Here is a 20,434-nt window from a genome sequence, read left to right as displayed (position 1 = left end):
GCTTGTCACCTCATGTTCACAAAATGGCTGCTATGACTCCAGATACTACATTTATGTTTTTAAGTTAGGAGAGAAAGGAGGAAGAAACTCTTACAACCATATTTTTTTTTTTTAAAGGAAAACAAAAGCTTTTCTAGAAACTACTCCAGGGAGAGTTCCACTAGAGTTGGATCATATGACTCCTGCTAGGGCGAGAAAAGAGAGGGCAGTAGTGTATAACTTTCTATGCTCTGTGGAGATAGGGGCAAGGAAGAAAGCAGCTGGGAACATTTGGGGAACCCAGTACTGGTGTTGATGAAAAAGGACAGGCATTAAAAAGTTAAGTTTTTCAAGGTGGCACAGCTGAGATTAAAACAGATCCGAATCACTCTGCTCAAGTGGAAAGATCTAACAATAACTTGTAAAGTCAAGTGAAATTCTTTTGGGGGTGATCACCCTGGGGGCTACCACAGGTGCTTTTGCTACACGACCCCATCGTACTGCCGTAACAGTGCTGCAGCGGATAAGTGGCTTTCCCCATTGTGTACGTGATCAACTTGCTTATTTTTTGAGGAATCGTCCTTTATCAGCAATCCAGCTCCTCAGCCCGCACCCTCCTTTTCCTGTTTATCTCCATTTTACAGAGAAGCTTGGCAAGTTCATATGGAATAAGTTGGAAAAATTAGTCACTTGACAGAGGACAGCCAAGGGAAGACAGCCTCTGTGGCTCCCTGTCTGAATCAGTCAGTTTGGTTGCAAGAAAAGGAGCTGAGAGGGTACAGTGTTAGAAATTGGGTGCTTATTGGTGTAGGGGCTGGAGAAATCACTCCCAAACAACATCATATAACAGGCTAGCCAAAAGAGCTGTTACTTCTGATATGTTCAGAAATGTGGGGTTTTAGGAGATTATGTTTGGGTTGTGCTGTGCTGTGCTTAGTCGCTTAGTCATGTCCAACTCTTTGCAACCCCATGGACTGCAGCCCGCCAGGCTCCTCAGTCCATGGGGATTCTCCAGGCAAGAATACTTGAGTGGGTTGCCATGCCCTCCTCCAGGGGATCTTTCTGACCCAGGGATCCAACTCAGGTCTCCTGCATTGCTGGCAGATTCTGTACCAGCTGAGAATGTTTGTGTTGGTTGACCTCAAAACCCACCTACTGCCACCTACTGTGACCTGGAATCAGGGAACTGCAGCCACTGGCCTCCCCTCACAGCTGCCTCTCAGTACACACAGAAATAGTAAGGGACACTGGACTTCTCCAGAAAAACTCAAATCTCTCACAATCATATTTGCCAGTAGAAGGATTCAGAGCAACAGGAAGATGGCACCCATCTCATACCCACTTTAAAGGCTTTGCATAAATGCATCTGACTAAAGAGTCTAATCAGTATCCAGAACACCACCTATGTGGAAGTTTAGGAAAGTAGGTTTTAGTACATGAGTATCTTCAAGACTCCAAACATATGTGCAGGAGGCTGGAACTGATGCTGAGGGGCAATCTACCATTCTATAACACCTCTCCACTCCAAAATATGGACAGAGACAAGGACCAAAGGGCAATAGAAAGCAATTTCCCTTTAGCAACTAAGTTTTGGCTAGGACTTGCTCACACTTTATAAATTTAACTGGATTATAAGTTCTAATGACAAAGACAATTAAGGACAAATTCTGCAGATATCATATCTGATGTCTGAAATGCAAAAGCAAGAGTCATTATTTCTTGAGGACTCATTTTTGTGCCAAACAGTAATATTAATGCCTAGCATATAATTTATTAAATCCCATAATAATGTTGTATGGCAGGAATGTTATTAGAGCCAATGTTCAGGTGAGAAAATTGAGGCACATAGATTACTTGCTAAATGTCGTAAAGACAACCAGTGTTGGAGCCACACTGAGCAGAGCCATCTGGCTCCAGGGCCCAGGTCTCTAACAACTATAATGTATTGCTGCTGCGTAAAATTAGTTAACACATAAAGCCACACTGGATGAATTTGTCCTTCTCAATCTCCCTTTACATTTACCATTGACATCCTGAAAGCTCCCTAATTAGTTGATCTTGATGATTTTATAGAAGTATCCAAGATGGTACCATTAGAGGAATTCCTGTTCAGCTAATCTTACATGCCACTGATTTCTATCATAAAATTAGAGCTTCATTTTGCTTGAGACTCTGGGATTTAAACTCACACAGAAAGCAATTTATTATTTCCCTAAATAATCACCCAAAGTCAAAAGTGAGGGCTACTCATTTGGCAGTTTTCTCTTCTCAGAAAATAACCCCAACTCTCCAGCAAACCCCTAGGCCAAATGTTATAAGACTTTCCCTATAGGCACATTTGATTGATCCAAAGTTGTTTATAGCATACTGAAACCTGTAACAAGGGAAAGCATTTAGTTCTTGAAGGGCCAAGTTGGGAATTGGAGATTGGGAAAGTGTGCTGTGAAATCAAATGATCTAAGAAAATAATATGCAGAAAAAGAGAAGCAGCAGTGACCAACACATGGCAAGAAACTGATAGAGGGGAAATTGTGGAAGTGACCAATCTGATTCTAGCTGTGCACAACATCAAGCTTCACCATTCCTTTATTTCATGAAAGTGCTCCAGAGGTCTACTCAAAGCCTTCCAGCAACTTATCTTCTGTTCTAGTTATTCACTCATTGCTGTGTAACAGTAAACCGTCCAAAATTTAGTAGTTTAAAACAATGTATCATCTATCTTGCTTATAAGTTTGGGCAGAGCTGGGAGGGGACAGTTTGTCTCTGCTCTACTCAGCACCAGTTGAGATGGCTTGAAGGCTGGGGGCTGACTCTCTTAACCCCAAGTCTGGCAGTTGATACTGGCTGCCATCTGGACCTCAGTTGGGGCTAGGGTGGAAACAACTTCACAGAACTTTTCTAAAGGGCTACTTGACTACCTTATAACAGTGTAGCTGGATTACAGGAGCAAACATCCCTAGCAAGGAAGAGTCTGGAGCAGCTAGTTCATCTTTTATGACCTCACCTTGAAGGTCAAATAGTCACTTCCACGTGGTTCCAGGCCCACCCAGATTCAAGGGGAGCGTCAGCATCATCTTATAAGAAGAGCTTGTGAGGTGTGATACACTGATGTAGCTACTTTTGGAAAATATACTCTGTCACATCCTCTGTAAAGTGATATTGTGTTACTGTGATACAACAAATGTAAGTTTTGTCTTTGTATGTGGTTCCACATACAACTCCTAAAACCCTTAGACTCTCTGGAGCCATAGAGTGTCTCTTGTATGCTAGTGAGATGACTGCTGACTGAGGGACCCTAGGTAAGTTCAGAATGAGGGCTGGTTGCAAAAAAGACCAAGGCATGACTAGAGGGTTAGAACTTTTGGCACCATTGCCTAACCTACAGGAAAGGAACAGAAGCCCTTGAGTTAATCCCTGAGTTGTACCCTTTATAATAAACCAGTGTGTGTATGCACACTCAGTCATTTCAGTCATGTCCAACTCTGCGATCCTATGAACTGTATGTAGCCTGCCAGGCTCTCCTGTCCATGGAATTCTCCAGGCAAGAATACTGGAGAGCATAGCCATTCTCTTCTCCAGGGGATCTTTTGGACCCAGGGATCAAACCTGAGTCTCTAATGTCTCCTGCATTGGCAGGCAGGTTCTTTACCACTAGCACCACCTGAGAAGCCCATAATAAACCAGTATTCATGATTAAGGTGTTTCTTAAGTTTTCTAAGCTATACTAGCAGATTATCAACCCGAGGAGGGAATAATGGGAACACCCTCTTTATAACTGGTTGATCAGAAGTAGGGTGGTCTGGGACCTGCAATTGATGTTTGAGGTAGGGTCAGTACTACCTGGGAATGACCCTTAGCCTATGGGTTCTGTGCTAACTCTAGGTAGTTAGTGTTAGAATTAAATTAAATTATAGAACACCCAGTCGATGGTTGAATAGTTGGAGGATTTGTTGATGCTGGAAAAACCATGCATTTTATGTCAGAAGTGTTATGAGTAGAAACAGCTCAGTTCAGCTCAGTTCAGTTGTTCAGTTGTGTCCAACTCTTTGCAACCTCATGGACTGCAACATGCCAGGCCTCCCTGCTGCTGCTGCTGCTAAGTTGCTTCAGTCGTGTCTGACTCTGTGCGACCCCATGGATGGCAACCCATCAGGCTCCCCCGTCCCTGGGATTCTCCAGGCAAGAACACTGGAGTGGGTTGCCATTTCCTGCTCCAGTGCATGAAAGTGAAAAGTGAAAGTGAAGTTGCTCAGTCGTGTCCGACTCTTAGCGACCCCACGGACTGCAGCCCACCAGGCTCTTCCATCCATGGGATTTTCCAGGCAAGAGTACTGGAGTGGGGTGCCATTACCTTCTCTGGCCAGGCCTCCCTATCCATCACCAATTCCTGGAGTTTAGTCAAACTCATGTCCATTGAGTTGGGGATGCCATCCAACCATCTCATCCTCTGTTGACTCTTTCTACTCCTGTTTTCAATCTTTCCCAGCATCAGGGTCTTTTCAAATGAGTCAGTTCTTTGCATGAGGTGGCCAAAATATTGGAGTTTCAACTTCAACATCAGTCCTTACAATGAATATTCAGGACTGATTTCGTTTAGGATGGACTGGTTGGATCTGTTTGCTGTCCAAGGGACTCTCAAGAGTCTTCTCCAACACCATAGTTTAAAAGCATCAATCCTTCAGTGCTCAGCATTCTTTATATTCCAACTCTCATATTCACACATGACTACTGGAAAAACCATAGCCTTGACTAGACAGACCTTTGTTGGCAAAGTAATGTCTCTGCTTTTTAATATGCTGTCTAGGTTGGTCATAACTTTCCTTCCAAGGAGTAAGTGTCTTTCAGTTTCATGGCTGCAATCATCATCTGCAGTGATTTTGGAGCCCCCCAAAATAAAGTCTGACACTGTTTCCACTGTTTCCCCATCTATTTCCCATGAAGTGATGGGACCGGATGCCATGATCTTCGTTTTCTGAATGTTGAGCTTTAAGCCAACCTTTTCACTGTCCTCTTTCACTTTCATCAAGAGGCTCTTTAGTTCTTCTTCGTTTTCTGCCTTAAGGGTGGTGTCATCTGCATATCTGAGGTTGTTGATATCCCTCCTAGCAATCTTGATCCCAGCCTGTGCTTCATCCAACCCAGTGTTTCTCATGATGTACTCTGCATATAAGTTAAATAAGCAGGGTGACAATATACAGGCTTGACAAGAAACAGCTCACAGTTACTTAAAAAGTAAAAGTGTTTGCTACTTATACAGAAAAGTGTGTGTACTTTTTAGATAGATAATGTATTTGTGTGGTCCAAATTCAAACACAAATAATTTGTGTTTTTGTTTGCATCTATATAGATAGATAGAAATATAGTGGAAAATGTCACTCCCTTTCCACTCCTGAGACCTTTGGGTCCCCTCTGAGGGAACACGTGACATCAGTTTCCTGGGCTATTTCTTGACACTATAAGAAAATGCACATATATAAAGAGCTCCCCTGCAACTCTTTTATACCAATGGTATCCCCTGTTTCAGTACTTTGCTCTTTAACCCATATTTAGAGCTCATTATGTATCTATGTATTTTTCTCAGTCTTTTTAAAGCTGCTTAGTCAGATGTAAGGATGTAGTATTCAACCTGTGACCTGTTAATAAACATTTGTTGACTCAAAGGATGTGCAAGGTGAGAGTTGCAAGTTAAGTATTATTTCAGGCAAAATGAGGACTGCAGCCTGGGAGACAGGGCCTCAGATAGCTCTGAGAGACTGCTCCAAAGAGGCAGTGGAGGGTGGTCAATATATAAAATTTTGGTGAAGGAGGCGTTCAATGCAATCAAACTCTTATTTTACAAAAGGTTTTTCACTAGTCATGAGGAGCTGATGTCACCATGAAGGGATTTAGTGATTTTTTTTAGATAAGAGAGATGCAAGGATTGGGATCTTAAAATCGATTCTTGGAAATGTTAGGTAGGTAGAATAGGGAAGAGGAGTCTAAAATGGCGGTGGCTAAAAGACAAGGAAGGTCCGAGGACCAGAGTGAAGACTTCAGGCAGAACAAACAGCACTCCTGGCTAAGCCCAATTTGCATAGGGCAGGCCCAGGTGGAGGAAAAAACATATAAAAGGAGGAGCCAAAGCGCTTTCTCACGGACTCTCTCTCCCGCGTGCATGCACTCTTTTCTTTCCCTCTCTCTCTCTCACTCTCCTGCTATCTTCTAAATAAAATAGAGCTGTAACACTGATTTGCCTAAGAGCTGTAGCATGGTTTGTCCGAGACCCGAGAGCTGTGACGCGCTGAGGGCTTTAATGTCCGTCGCTCCAAATCTTTGTTGTGACGAGACAAAGAACCGAGGAACATACACTTGCGTGACAGAAATATCTATCTAAAGACCTATTGCACAAGTTTCCCTGGAGCAGAATCTCACTCTCCACCCTGAATTCCCCTCAGAGGGTGTTGAAGGTCAGCAGTTGCAGCACAGGGTTCGGTCTCCACAGAGGCAGATGGCAAATGCCCTTGTTGTTCTTGTTCAATTGCTGGCAATGCTCTTGGCAAGTGCCAATTTGTAGTTGACACATTTAAGATTGTTTCCAATAAAAAAAGTTTAAAAACAACTCTACAGTAAACTTTTATATCACTTTGCATGTGTGTGAGTATATTTATAGGGTAAATCTACTGGAATGAAGCTTATGGATCAACAACTATGTGCTTTGGCAATTTTGCTAGATCTTGCCAAATCTCAGCACTAATTTTGAGAGTATTGGTTCTGTTTTCCAAAATGTTCTCTGAGAGTGTTATCAGACTTGCTGATCTTTGTCAATCTAGTGGGTGAAACTGGTATATCTGAGTAATAAGCATTTCTCTCGTTATGAATGGTGCTAAGCCTCTGTGCAATCACATTTCCTTTCCTTTGAATTTCTGCTCAGACTCTTGGTCCTCCAAAGAGTGAAGCAAAAACTTCATCATCATCATCATTATTATTATCTTGCTTCTCTGCAATGAACCTGCTCTCACCCACTGGCAACCACGGCTTTCAAAGCCTCTCTGAGTGCGGAGGTCAAAGGTACAGACAGAGACAGAGACAGTTCCTTCCTATAAGGCAAGAACCTTATAATAATGGACATCAGAGAAGAAATGTCTTCTTGATGTGTTTGCTTTTTTAAAAATTTCATGATTCAAATGTTACAATGCCTCTAAGCTAACCAATGATAAGAGGGGAGTTTTCTTTATTTTTAATAACTTAAGGAATCATGCACATGACAATATTTAAAGAATGAAGGAAGAGGAAAACTGTTAAATGCTAAGTTAGAACTTGTCTCTAAGGCAGGATGAGATTTCTTGAAGAGCAGTAGTTCCTCTACTTAGTTGAGCCCTTGAAAGCAGGAAGAATCAAATTTCACAGGAGTGTGGACTGTCTGTTGACTCAACTTTGAGGCAAAACTGTTTTGATTAAAATTATTATGGTAAAGGTATTAAAAGCAAGCAGGGCCCTGAGGTCAGTTCCTTCTGCCTATAAAAGCCTTTCTGTGTCCCTGTTTCTTGTTGGCAAGAAAAAGCCTTCAGCCTCCTAGACCTTCCCTGAGCTCCAAATGGCAGATACAGTTACTGACTAGGGAAGTGAGAGAATTCAGAAACAAAGGAAAAGCAGTCAAGGAACAATTGTGCAGCAAAAAAGCAGTGTCCTGGTCCTCCTCAAGGGATATACATAACAATCGGATGCTTATCTTTGAGTTCTTCCACAGGAATGAAAGTCCCCACCCAAGTGGAGAATGTTTACTCCAGGCCGACTACCAGCACTGGACCCAGACTGGTTAGAAACAGTAGGCTGAGGACTGAGATTCCTGGAACACCACCTGTTACCTTACCACCAACAAATGAGAAGAAAGAAACATACCCTGCAGCAGCCCTTTCCCCAAATTTTACCTTTAAATATGCTTCTCTGAACCCACTCGTGTTCTTGCCTGGAGAATCCCATGGACAGAGGAGCCTGGTGGGCTGCTGTCTATGGGGTCGCACGGAGTCGGACACGACTGAAGCGACTTAGCAGCCATAGCAGCAGCATGCTTCCCTGAAAACCATTGAGAAGTTTGGGTCTTTTGAACATGAGCCACCTGTGTACTCCTTGAATGGCACCTACAATAAACACTGTACTTTCCCTCACCACCAAGAGGTGTCAGTAGACTGGCTTTGCTGGGTGGTGGATAAGAGGACCCAAGTTCGGTTTTGTAACACTATCTAAGAATTGTGAAAAGCGATTCTTCGGGTTATTTTCTTCTACTGTAAACATAGTCTATGGGTTTTGCATGCCTGTTTGTTCACTTTTATTCACCTTAGAAAGTTCCCAAGCTGGAGAATACGTATCAAAATATAGAATATGTTTGAACGAAGTTTATAATGTGAGTCTAAACACATTGATATGAAAAGAGAATATTGATTATTTCTCCTGCATAAGTAAAACATAACCGGGAACCTGGATATATGGACAAAATGAAAGATAACTAAGACTTGCTAGTATTAAACAGATACATTAAACTGCAACTGTATTTCTGAACTCACTATGCCAGCAAATTTGGAAAAATCAGCAGTGGCCATAGGACTGGAAAAGGTCAGTTTTCATTTCAATCCCAAAGAAAGGCAATGTCAAAGTATGTTCAAACTACCATACAATTTCACTCATTTCACATGCTAGCAAGTGAAAGTCATTCAGTTGTGCCCAACTCTTTGCAACCCCCTGGGTTATACAGTCCATAGGATGCTCTAGGCCAGAATGCTGGAGTGAGTGGCTTCCCTTCTCCAGGGGATCTTCACAACCTGGGGATTGAACCCAGGTCTCCTGCATTGCAGGTGGATTCGTTACCAGCTGAGCCACCAGGGAAGCCCCACATGCTAGCAAAGTAATCCTCAAAATCCTCCAAGCTAGGTTTCAACTGTATGTGAATCAAAAACTCCCAGATGTTCAAGCTGGATTTAGAAAAAAACCAGAGATCAAATTGTCAACAAATATTGGATCATAGAAAAAGCAAGAGAATTCCAGAAAAACACTTATTTCTGCTTCATTGATTACACGAAAGCCTTTGATTGTGTGGATCACAGCAAACTGTGGACAATTCCAGACCATGTTACCTGCCTCCTGCGAAACCTGAGTGCAGGTCAAGAAGCAACAGTTAGAACAGGACATGGAACAAGGGACTGGTTCAAAATTGGGAAAGGAGTATGCCAAGGCTGTATATTGTCACCCCGCTTATTCAATTTACATGCCGAGTACATCGTTTGAAATTCCAAGGTGGATGAAGCATAAGTTGGAATCAAGGCTGCCAGGAGAAATATCAATAATCTCAGATATGCAGATGACACCACCGTTACGGCAGAAAGTGAAGTGGAACTAAAGAGTCTCTTGATGAAGGTGAAAGAGGAGAGTGAAAAAACTGGCTTAAAACTCAACATTCAAAAAACGAAGATCATGACATTCAGTCCCATCACTTCATGGCAAATAGATGGGGAAACAATGGAAACAGTAACAGACTGTATTCTTGGGCTCCAAAATCACTGCAGATAGTGACTGCAACCATGAAATTAAAAGATACATGCTCCTTGGAAGAAAAGCTATGACAAATCTAGACAGTGTATTAAAAAGCAGAGACGTTACTTTGCCAACAAAGGTACTTAGACTCAAAGCTATGGTTTTTCAAGTAGTCATGTATGGATGTGAGAGTTGAATCATTAAGAAGGCTGAGCGTCAAAGTGAGCTAGCGCTGTAGTCCATGGGATGGTAAAGAGTCAGACAAGACTGAGCAACTGAACAACAACGAATATTCCTGCACAGGTAGCACAGTGCTGCCCCTGTGCAATGAGAGCATTCACACTAGAAAGAAGAGGGTCTTCTGGGCAACATGCTGATGGTCTCACTGGCCCTCTATGGGCTCCCTCTCTGAGATCTTTTTCTCACCTTCGCTCATAACACATAAGTGAGTTGTGGCTAAGATGTCAGCATTTGATGCTTAAGATTTTATTTTCACCAGTGTGGAGTTCAAATAAGGGCCCTTTGAAACCCAAGAGCCTTCCAAATGCTATCATGAGTGGCAGAATGTAGATATTAATAGCTACTGAGTGTGCAATGGCAGGATGGCAAAGGCAGGACCACTGACCAAAACAGGAAGAAGTGCATCCCGATAGGGGCAGACAGGATAGCATGGACCTTCAGGGCTGAAGATAATGTTTTCAAATATCACCCATGTCCTTTCTTGTGTAATTTTTTTTTTTTCCTCTTCAACTCTTCATCACAAAGACAAAGCCAGAAAAGTAACAAACTGCATGTAGGAAGACTTATTTGAACTCTTTTTCTAGTAAGACTTTTTTTCATACTAATAACCTGACTTTTTAATGATTTTATCACATATCCCACACCTGGGTATCACTCATCAAGTTCTAAAGTCTGAAGATCAGACAAGGAAGAAAAAGGAGAAAGCTCACAAAGGAAAAAGCTTGTCCAGAAGCTAGAAAAACAGACTGGGGAGAAAGTGAGTCTCTGGGAAGTTCTTGGGAAGGCAGGTTCTGGAAAACTGAAGACAGCAAGACAAATTCCCTACTTTTCCTGAGAGAATCCTCGGAAAACTTCCAGCCTGTCATTACAGACTCCAACACACCAGGGCAAGGCAAGGTAATGCAGCAATGCTTGGGGAACAGGTAAAGACCTGTACCTAAGTATGAGCACAATCTCATAGCACCCAACTTCTCCTGTGAAGAAGCAATCGAGGGTTCCCGGAACTGTAAAGAAAGGGTCCCAAGGAGACCCAGGGTCAAATGAGAAGGCCACAGTAAGAGGGGACCTGACAACTGGGGGCAATAACAAGGTCCATGGACATTCTGTCTTTGACACGTGATAGACTATGGGCAAAGTACCTACCCTTTCTGAGCCAGTTTCCTTAGCCGTATCTGTCTCACAGAGCTGGCTGCTATGAGAATTGCACAAGCTAGTGCCCCTTAAGTTGTTAGAACACATGATCTTGCACGTGACATGTGTTCAATAAAACAGTTGTTATAAGCATCAATTGCGAACACTGCCCCGAACACCAGATGAGATCAACCTCCCTCTCACAATTGATGGAATAGGACTCCAATCACTGAGGGGTCAAGAGACACTGAGGTAGATGTGGCAAGTGGTCAAATGAAGTGAAATACTGTAACCAGGTCCAGCAAGGATGAAATGACACATCTCTAGAGCAAACCTATAAACCATGACCCCCAAATTTACATCAACCAGAGAAGGAAGAGATGGAATAGCAAGGAGTATTTACCATTTCAAATTGTATGAGATGGAGACAACTTCACCTGACAAATCAAGTATTTTCTATCACAAGCATGAAAAAATGTAGAATAAAATGGAGGAAGTTCCTTTTTATGCATATCTGAGCCATAGGCATGAACTGAAATCTTCTTATAAGGTTCTCTGGCCTTGTTTTGTTGGAAATTAATTTTATGCACATTTGATTCACAATCATCATGTCACTGGCCCACATCTGTTTGTGGAAATACTAAAGACTGCAAGCATTCATTGATCAGTAGTTTCTCTATCAATTGTAATTATTTTAAAAGTAAGTTTTGTAGTCTTTTCTGATTCTAAACATAACAAAATTTGAAATTTAAACAAAGTATAATGAAGAAAATTTAAATCACTACTTATCCCATCAACAAAATTAATCAATGGTAACATTAATGATTTGCTCAGATTTTTAATTTATACATATTTTTTTTAATTATACGGAGAAGGCAATGGCACCTCACTCCAGTACTCTTGCCTGGAAAATCCCATGGACAGGGCAGCCTGGTGGGCTGCAGTTCATTGGGTAGCTAAGAGTCGGACACAACTGAGCGACTTCACTTTCACTTTTCACTTGCATGCATTGGAGAAGGAAATGGCAACCCACTCCAGTGTTCTTGCCTGGAGAATCCCAGGGATGGGGGAGCCTGGTGGGCTGCTGTCTATGGGGTCGCACAGAGTCAGACATGACTGAAGTGACTTAGCATAGCATTTTAATTATAATCATACAATATATTAAGTTTTGTATTTTGTTCGTTTACTTAGCGATGAATCTGAAGCAAAAATTTGTTTGGAAATCATGGTAATACCTATGCAACTTTCCATCATGTGAATAAGCACACATGTATTAAACTTTTCTGCTATTGTTGGGCATTTAGATTGTTCCCAATTTTTTATTATGACTAATAATGCTATAATAAGCTTCTTTTTCTGATCAATAGGTATGTATATTCTGAATTTCTAGAATTGAAATTTCTAAATCTTAAAATTATATGAACTTCATATACTTTACATTATTTCCAAATTGTTTTCCCCCCAAATTGTCTAAAAATATACGTCCTCAAGCAGTATATGTCAGTTCAGTCACTCAGTCATGTCCAACTCTGTGACCCAAGAACTGCAGCATGCCAAGCTTCCCTGTTCATCACTAACTCCTAGAGCTTGCTCAAACTCATGTCCATCGAGTCAGTGATGCCGTCCAACCATCTCATCCTGTGACATACCCTTCTCTGCCAACCTTCTTTTCCAACATCAGGGTCTTTTCTAAAAAGTCAGTTCATCACATCAGGCGGCCAAAGTATTGGAGCTTCAGCTTCAGCATCAGTCCTTCCTGTGAATATTCAGGATTGATTTCCTTTAGGATTGATTGGTTTGATCTCCTTGCAGTCCAAAGGACTCTCAAGAGTCTTGTCCAACACCATAGTTCAAAAGCATCAGTTCTTCAGCACTCAGCTTTCTTTATGGCCCAGCTCTCACATCCGTACATGACTACTGGAAAAACTATAGCTTTGACTAGATGGACCTTTGTCGGCAAAGTAATGTCTCTGCTTTTTAATGTGCAGTCTAGGTTTGTCATAGCTTTTCTTCCAAGGAGCAAGTGTTTTTAATTTCATGGCTGCAGTCACCATCTGCAGTGATTTTGGAGCCCAAGAAAATAAAGTATGTCACTGTTTCCATTGTTTTCCCATCTATTTGTGAAGTGATGGGACTGCATGTCATGACCTTACTTTTTTTTTTTTGACCTTAGTTTTTTGAATGTTGAGTTTTAAGCCTTTTTTCACTCTCCTCTTTCACTTTCATCAAGAGGCTCTTCGCTTTCTGCCATAAGGGTAATGTCATCTGCATATCTGAGATTATTGATATTTCTCCAGGCAATCTTGATTCCAGCTTGTGCTCTTAACCAATGATGCATAGTATTCTTTCTTTTAGAAAACTCCTCATAGTTCATTGATCTTTTTTACTTACAGTCATCCATCCATTCATTTATTCACTCAAAAGATATTTACTGGTGCTCTGCTCTGTGCTAGGTGCTGTTCTCAGTGATAGCATTTTGTGATATTGGACAAAGAGATAACTGATAAACAAAGTTCCTGCTCCCACAGAGGACTAGGGTGTGAATAAGGTCAGAGATGTAGCCAGCACCAGATGGCATGAGGCCTTCTGCACTATGGTGTGTAAGGACTTTGGATTTCATTTTTAAATGTAAGAAAAGCCATAAAGACAATTTAGATAGAGCTATGACAGGATCTTATTTACAATTTTAAAAGATTATTCGGACTATTGGTACTGAATAGAACATAAGGAGACGAGAGAGGTATCCATTATCCTAAATCGCTATGCTTTTTAGGGCAGAAAACTGGAGTGATTTGGGAAGGGGAACTGGGGGTACAGGTGGTGAGATGTGGACTCTATTACTTGTAAAGTGTTTTGTTTACATAATTATGTATATTAGCTTCTTATTTGTTACTTTGTTGGAGATACATTCTTGGTTGTCATTTAGCTTTTAAATTTGTATACAATTTTTGATGTACAGATACTTAACAATTCTATGTATCAAGTCAATTATTTTCCAACTTCATTATCCTCTCTTGCCCTGAAATTTTCCTTTCTTTCTTTTTTTTTTGCTTAAAAGTTTTATGAAATATAATATTAAAACTCTAATCCATCGTGTCACAGTTTTTTTCTGAGGCTTAAAAATTCATGACCAAAAAAGTGCATGTCAGGTGCTCCCACATGCTAAAGTGGGATGGCTAAACTTTACTGCCTCAACAGCACTGCAAAAGAATGACAAACACCAGTGTGTGGCCCTGAGCCAGCAGTAGAGAAAGCCCCTACAAGGACTGACAGTGAAAAAAGCCAAGAGGCGGCCGCTTTCTCTACTGAGAGTTGTCTGTGCAAGTTCCACACCTACTCTGAAGGCGGGGATTGGTAGCTCTCTTTCCTTTCACCTCAAGCCCTGTTGGAGGCTTTTAGAAGGCCACTCTGAGAGCTTGATGTATAGTTGCCTGGTATCTGGGGACACAGTGGACCAGAGTAACACGGAAGTCTCTTACGAATAGTGATCCATTGACTCAGAAAGCTGTATTTAGGATGTAATAGTGGACCAGAAGTGTTCATTGCTCAGGAGCCAAGGTAGACAGGCACGGCTGTGCAGAGGTATTCAAAAGGGAACTTTGACAGTGATCAATCCTTCTGGTTTGTTCAGGGCTGTTGAAGTTTTGGCGCTGAAAGTCTCATATCCTGGGAAACTCCTTAGTCCCAGCCTAACCAAGGTGGTTGGTCACCTTGCACAACTGCTCAAGAAGTTATGAAAAAAGAGGCAAAACAGACCTCAGAAGAGGCTAAGGTAGAAGAACCAAGTCAGGAGACACTGCCTCTCCTGGGATCTGCTGTGAAAGCGATCCAGCAGAAGTATTTTAGGGAAAACCCCTCCTCATCTTCGGAAAACTTTTGCATAATAAGGAGCCAACTTTAAACATATTCAACAGCCCCGGGGAGTGAATAGCAGAGGAGCTCTCCCTGTCAAAACTTTCTGCCCCCTTTCACTCCTACTATTATGACTGATGTGACTAGAGAGACTTATTATCTAAATATGGCTGAAAAATGGTAGGACCTATCTGCCCAGGACAGTTCTCAAGTGCACAGGGGAAAAAAAAAAAAGAAAGAAAGAAACAGGGCTGATGTGCAGGTTTGCCAGGATGGCATGAGAAAGTATGAAAGTGATGTTGCCTCCCCTCTGTGATGTCACAGTCACAGTGAGTCACAGGGAGAGGAGGGTCTCATTGCATTCTTCTCCAGAAGCCAGTTGTTCAAGGATGCATTTGTCATGTTCTAGCACCTGGTGGGCTGCCGTCTATGGGGTCGCACAGAGTCAGACACAACTGAAGTGACTTAGCAGCAGCAGCAGCTCTTCTTTTCTAGGTTTGTATACTAAGCTCTGTTTAGAGCTATCTTCGATTCTTTGCTGATTTATATGGAAATATGCTGTTTCAGTTACTGGAGTTTTATTGTATGTATTCACATACACATGTATTCACATGTAGGCTTTAAGAAGTGCTTTAGAAAAATTCTTACAAATTCTCAATACCCAGCCCATTGGGATTTTAACAGCTTGTATTAAAATACATTAACCTGAGGAGACTTAACATTTTAAGAAGTGCAGTCTTTCCAGACTGTCTGGGTTTGAATGATGACTTTGCCACTTGTAAGTTATGTGGCCACCAGCAGGCTGTTAACCGCTCAAGGCTGTTTCCTCATTTACAAAATAAGGCTACTAATCATCCCTACCTCAGAGAGTTGTGGTGAGAGTTAAAATGAGTTAATGTAAAAAACCTAGAAAAGTGTGTAACATGTAGTTAATGTCATATTTGCTATATCATCATCATCGTCATCAAGAGACAAAGTCTGTATGGTCATTTTATGCAGTGTCACCTTAGCTAAGCTGGAACTATGCTTTACTTTCCTCCCCTATATGGGCTTCCCAAGTGACTCAGTGGGTAAAGAATCTGCCTGCAATGCAGGAGACACAAGAGACTTGGGTTTGATCCCTAGGTTGCAAAGCTCCCCTGGAGGAAGGCATGGCAACCCACTCCAGTATTCTTGCCTGGAGAATCCCATGGACAGAGGAGCCTGGTGGGCTACAGTCCATAGGATTGCAAAGAGTTGTCCATAGGACACCACTGAAGTGACTTAGCACAGCACTTTGTTTCTCTTGGGACTGACTAAGAGAAATATCTGAAGGGAAGAAATGAAGAGCATCCGGACCTAAGTTCCACCAGTTAACGCTAGATCTCCTCCTCCAGCTCTCAGAATGAGCTTCATGTGCCAGGGTCACCACGGTGAAGGGTCCCAGTTACCCTCCAGATCACCCATGTCACTAAGGCTGGAGGTGATAAGAAAAAGAAAAAAATAGCAACTTCCAGTCTTTCCCTGCTCTCCCCACCTTAGACCACCTTTCTTTCCCATTTGCCAACTCTGCTGACATGAGGTCAGCACCAGATGCATAAAGCCAACTATTCTACACGGATTTCTCAACTGGTTACCACAGTCGTGTAAGGTCTAATCTTTGAAAAAAATCCCTTACTCTCTTTACTCTTAATGGTTCTGCCTCACTGCCAGAGAACCGGCTCTCCATTTATTCAATTTTTCTTTAATACCTCTCAGTAAAATATAGTTTTCATTATGTATGCTTTACACACTTACTGGTAGGCTTATTCTTAGCTATTGTATGTCTTTTGTTGACACTGAGAATGGGATCCTTTGTTTTCCATATCCTGTCTTCTAATAGGTAAACAGAGAAATTAATGAATTTTGTATATTTTATATGGTATCTAGGCACTTTCACAAACTCTTATCAGTTCTAGAAGTTTTTTCAGGTACTCTTTACATCACTTAGGAAAAGAGAAAGTACTGGAAGTATGATAACTATACCCTTCACCCTCAGGCACATTTCAGCCTGTTCCACAATAACCCGTTTTTGTTCCTTTTCCATTCTTCTTTTTCAACCCGGCAGGAAGCATTTCTCTGTCCCTGGTTCTTCACTAAAAATCTCAAGTTTTTCTCAGTTGTTCTTTGGAAATTAGTGTTTATAAGACTCTCCCATGATATCCCCCTGCTGAGAAATAAAAAGCAAGTACCTTCCAGACTTCCCAGTTTCCCTGTTTTACCTAACCCTTGGAATGGGTTATCCAGTTCAACCCACATTAAAAGGCCCTTGGTGTTTCTTTTCAGCCAGTGATAATCAGATCAAATTGCAGACTTGAAATGTAAATGACCCCGAATCTGAATGAACTTACCCCTGGTGAAATTTCAGACCCACAGAAAATTGAGTCTGCTTCACTCGGAATATCCAGTGCTGAGCCAAAAGAAGCCAAGAAAACTGAAAAGGGGACAAAGATTAAATAAGCAAATCATAAACCCTTAAGAAAAAGAATAAGTTTCCTCAGTCTATGAGTCTGTTAAAAATTCAGTTCTTAATGACCAGAACACAACAGAACTGCTTACATAAAAAGGGCTATTCTTCATCCACAGCTCTTCTTAGCTGAATCACTGAATCACACGACACAAATCATACATTAAAATGCTGCAAGCAAAAAAAAAAAAAGAAAAGAATAAATGGTTTTGCTGAATGAAAACACTGTGCTTCCTTTAAAAAAGAAGGAAAAGTCTGTCTATTCACTGGGATCATTGTGACCAAATCAAGCCCACAACCTCTTGTTGTATGGTTGCAGGCTAGAATTGGTTTTTCATTTATATTTTTTAATTGTTGAAAAAGAAAAAAATCAAATGAAGAATCATATTTTATGATATGTGAAAATTATATGAAATTCAAATTTTGATGTTATTAAAAGATAAACTGATTCATATTAAAAATTCTAAGAGTTTATTTGGGAGTAAAAATTGATTTAAATGGGGCATTGCCAAACCAGAAGTGGTTAGGACAGCTTTGCTGACAGGAACTCAGGAGAGACTTTTATAGAGCAATGCGGAAGCAAAGAAAGGAAATTATTGATTGGTACAGCTTGAAGGCTAGTTGGCTGTTTGTGGTTGATTGGCTTTAGGTTTCAATTTCCTATGTTTGTGGCATTTATAGGCTTAGATTTTGGTTTGCTTATGTAGGCAGTCCCAGCATTAGACCTACCTCAGCCTAATGGCCTCCTTGCTTAATTAATTTAACAGTGTCCATAAATACAATTTTATTGTAACACAGCTGCCCATTTATTTACACATTGCCCATGGCTAGTTTCAAATTACAAACAGAGTTGAGTTGTTACAACAGAGTATGGCCTAAAATGCTTATCTGGTCCTTTACAGAAGCAGTTTTCTGATCCCTGATTAGACTAGTTTCAAAACCTCAGCACTATTGATATTTTGAACCACTCCCTAACCACCCTTCCATCCTTTATCAAAAAACATCTCTAGACATCACCAAATGTTCACTGAGGGGCAAAAATCTTTCCTGGTTGAAAATTGTCATGGGCGAAGCTCACTGGGGACTGGGGTGAAGGGAATAAGATGGAATCTTGGTGACAAAGTCTTGCACCTACCTTGTGGATTAGAGCTCCCAGCTCAGAGGCACCACACCCCAACTTGGCAGATTGTGTGCAGAAGTGCTGCCCACAGCACTGCAATTCAAGATGGCAATAGCACACTGGGTACAGAGAAGCGATGCCCAGCACTTCAGTTTGAAGCACTGTGACCAACACAACTACAAGGACCCGTAAGCACTCCATCCATAGTGGAGAACCCCCTTCTGTAGTGGAGAACCCCCCTCTGTAGTGGAGAACCTTATGCAGAAGCTCCTCCAAAATCCAGTAAGGGACAGAGTGTACTCCAGAGCCAAGCTCGTACCTCTCCATTCTTTTATTTTTTTTAAATTGAAGGCTAATTGCTTTACAGAATTTTGTTGTTTTCTGCCAAATATTAACATGAATCAGACATAGCTTTCCTTTGCTTCTGAAAGGAGCTTGGTCTCATTCTATTTTCTCGATTGACACTGGGCAGAAGAACCCTTGTTGGGGTCCAATGCAGACCCAGACAGGTCAGTAACAGAACCACTGCTTAAAGTGATGAAAACACCAACCCAGGAATCATCACAAGCCTAAAAGGAAGATTGTGAAAAGACAAGAAGGAGGAAGGGAAGGGAAAGAAAAAAGATGTTACTTTATCCCTTGCTGAACTTTTAAAATACTATTTTAAAAATCACTTTATTCATTTATTTATTCTTGGCCGTGTTGGGTCTTTGTTGTTGTGTTGGCTTCTCTCTGGTTGCATCGAGTTGGGGCAACTCTCTAGCTGTGGTGCCCAGGCTTCTCTTTGCAAGGCTTCTCTTGTTTTGGAACACAGGTTCTACAATGCATGGGCTTCAGCAGTTGTGGAGCATGAGCTCAGTAGTTGTGGGTCCCAAGCTCTAGAGCACAGGCTCAACAGTTGTGGCACACAGTCTTACTTGCTCCTCAGCATGTGGGATCTCCCTGGACCAGGGATCAAACCCACGTCTATTGCATTGGCAGATAGATTCTTTAGCACTGAGCCACCAGGGAAGCCCTCAATACTATTTTTAATTTTAAAACTTCTCAAGCAAAAAAAATGTATAATAGTATTTAAAGATAAAACTCATATGGATTCTAGTTATGTAGTGATTATAAAGCTACTTTTTATTCTCAAGATATCAGCCTTCCTTTAGCAGCCCCATTATACCATATAATGTAGCATTTCCTACTGGAAAAGACTATTTGCATGTTAATCTTCTGATAAACTTTCAATTGCATACTGAAGATGCTGCACACTTATTTTACTATAGGGCCTTATTTACCTGGGCCTTATTTCTTTAGGTTCCAGAAAGTTCTATGATGAAAGAGAATTTCTTTGGTCCCTAAAATGAAAATTCACTCTGTGGAGAGCCTTTTTCCTCAGAATTATTTTTGGTTTAACCTTGTTGAAACTTTCATGACTTTAGCCTCTGGACTTTACCCTTGCTGTGACCTCAAAGACTAGCTTACCACCTCTTCCTAAAAGTCCCAGATTGAATTTAGCCTGGCATTTCTGGAAAGCATCCAGTGGGCTCAGTAGCAACCTGTTTCCCTGACGGCTAAGAGCCTCCTGAGGGAGAACTCACACTGAGGAAAATAGGTGTCAGACACAGGGGGCTTAGCCAGGAACACCTGAAGGGACAGAAGACTGTGAACACAGCAAGCTGTCTACCATGTACATTTGTTTCTGAGTCCAGTCCCACTTGACTTATGTCCCTAAAATACACCTGGAAGAGCTACTGCCCTCAGTTCGGTTTGGTTCAGCTGCTCAGTCATGTCCGACTCTTTGCGACCCCATGAATTGCAGCACGCCAGGCCTCCCTATCCATCATCAACTCCCGGAGTTCACTCAGACTCATGTCCATCCAGTCAGTGATGCCATCCAGCCATCTCATCCTCTGTCGTCCCCTTCTCCTCCTGCCCCCAATCCCTCCCAGCATCAGAGTCTTTTCCAATGAGTCAACTCTTCACATGAGATGGCCAAAGTACTGGAGCTTCAGCTTTAGCATCATTCCTTCCAAAGAAATCCCAGGGCTGATCTCCTTCAGAATGGACTGGTTGGATCTCCTTGCTGTCCAAGGGACTCTCAGGAGTCTTCTCCAACACCACAGTTCAAAAGCACC

The 20,434-nt window shown here is 41.6% G+C and overlaps 1 long non-coding RNA gene across 4 annotated transcripts in view; it reads left to right on the top strand.

The window, feature by feature from the left end:
* The first annotated feature begins 14,612 nt into the window (after window positions 1–14,612).
* LOC133249237 (uncharacterized) overlaps window positions 14,613–20,434 on the top strand; it is a 54,050-nt gene continuing 48,228 nt past the window's right edge. For 3 of the 4 annotated variants that reach the window (XR_009736883.1, XR_009736885.1, XR_009736888.1), the window contains exon 1: window positions 14,613–15,201. This is a non-coding gene — a long non-coding RNA (uncharacterized LOC133249237). The remainder of the gene's footprint in view (window positions 15,202–20,434) is intronic. The other variant, XR_009736887.1, reaches the window with a different exon arrangement.

Source organism: Bos javanicus, chromosome 1 (assembly GCF_032452875.1).
Source record: "Bos javanicus breed banteng chromosome 1, ARS-OSU_banteng_1.0, whole genome shotgun sequence".
NCBI lineage: Eukaryota > Metazoa > Chordata > Mammalia > Artiodactyla > Bovidae > Bos > Bos javanicus.
This window is presented reverse-complemented; position numbering and strand designations above follow the sequence as displayed.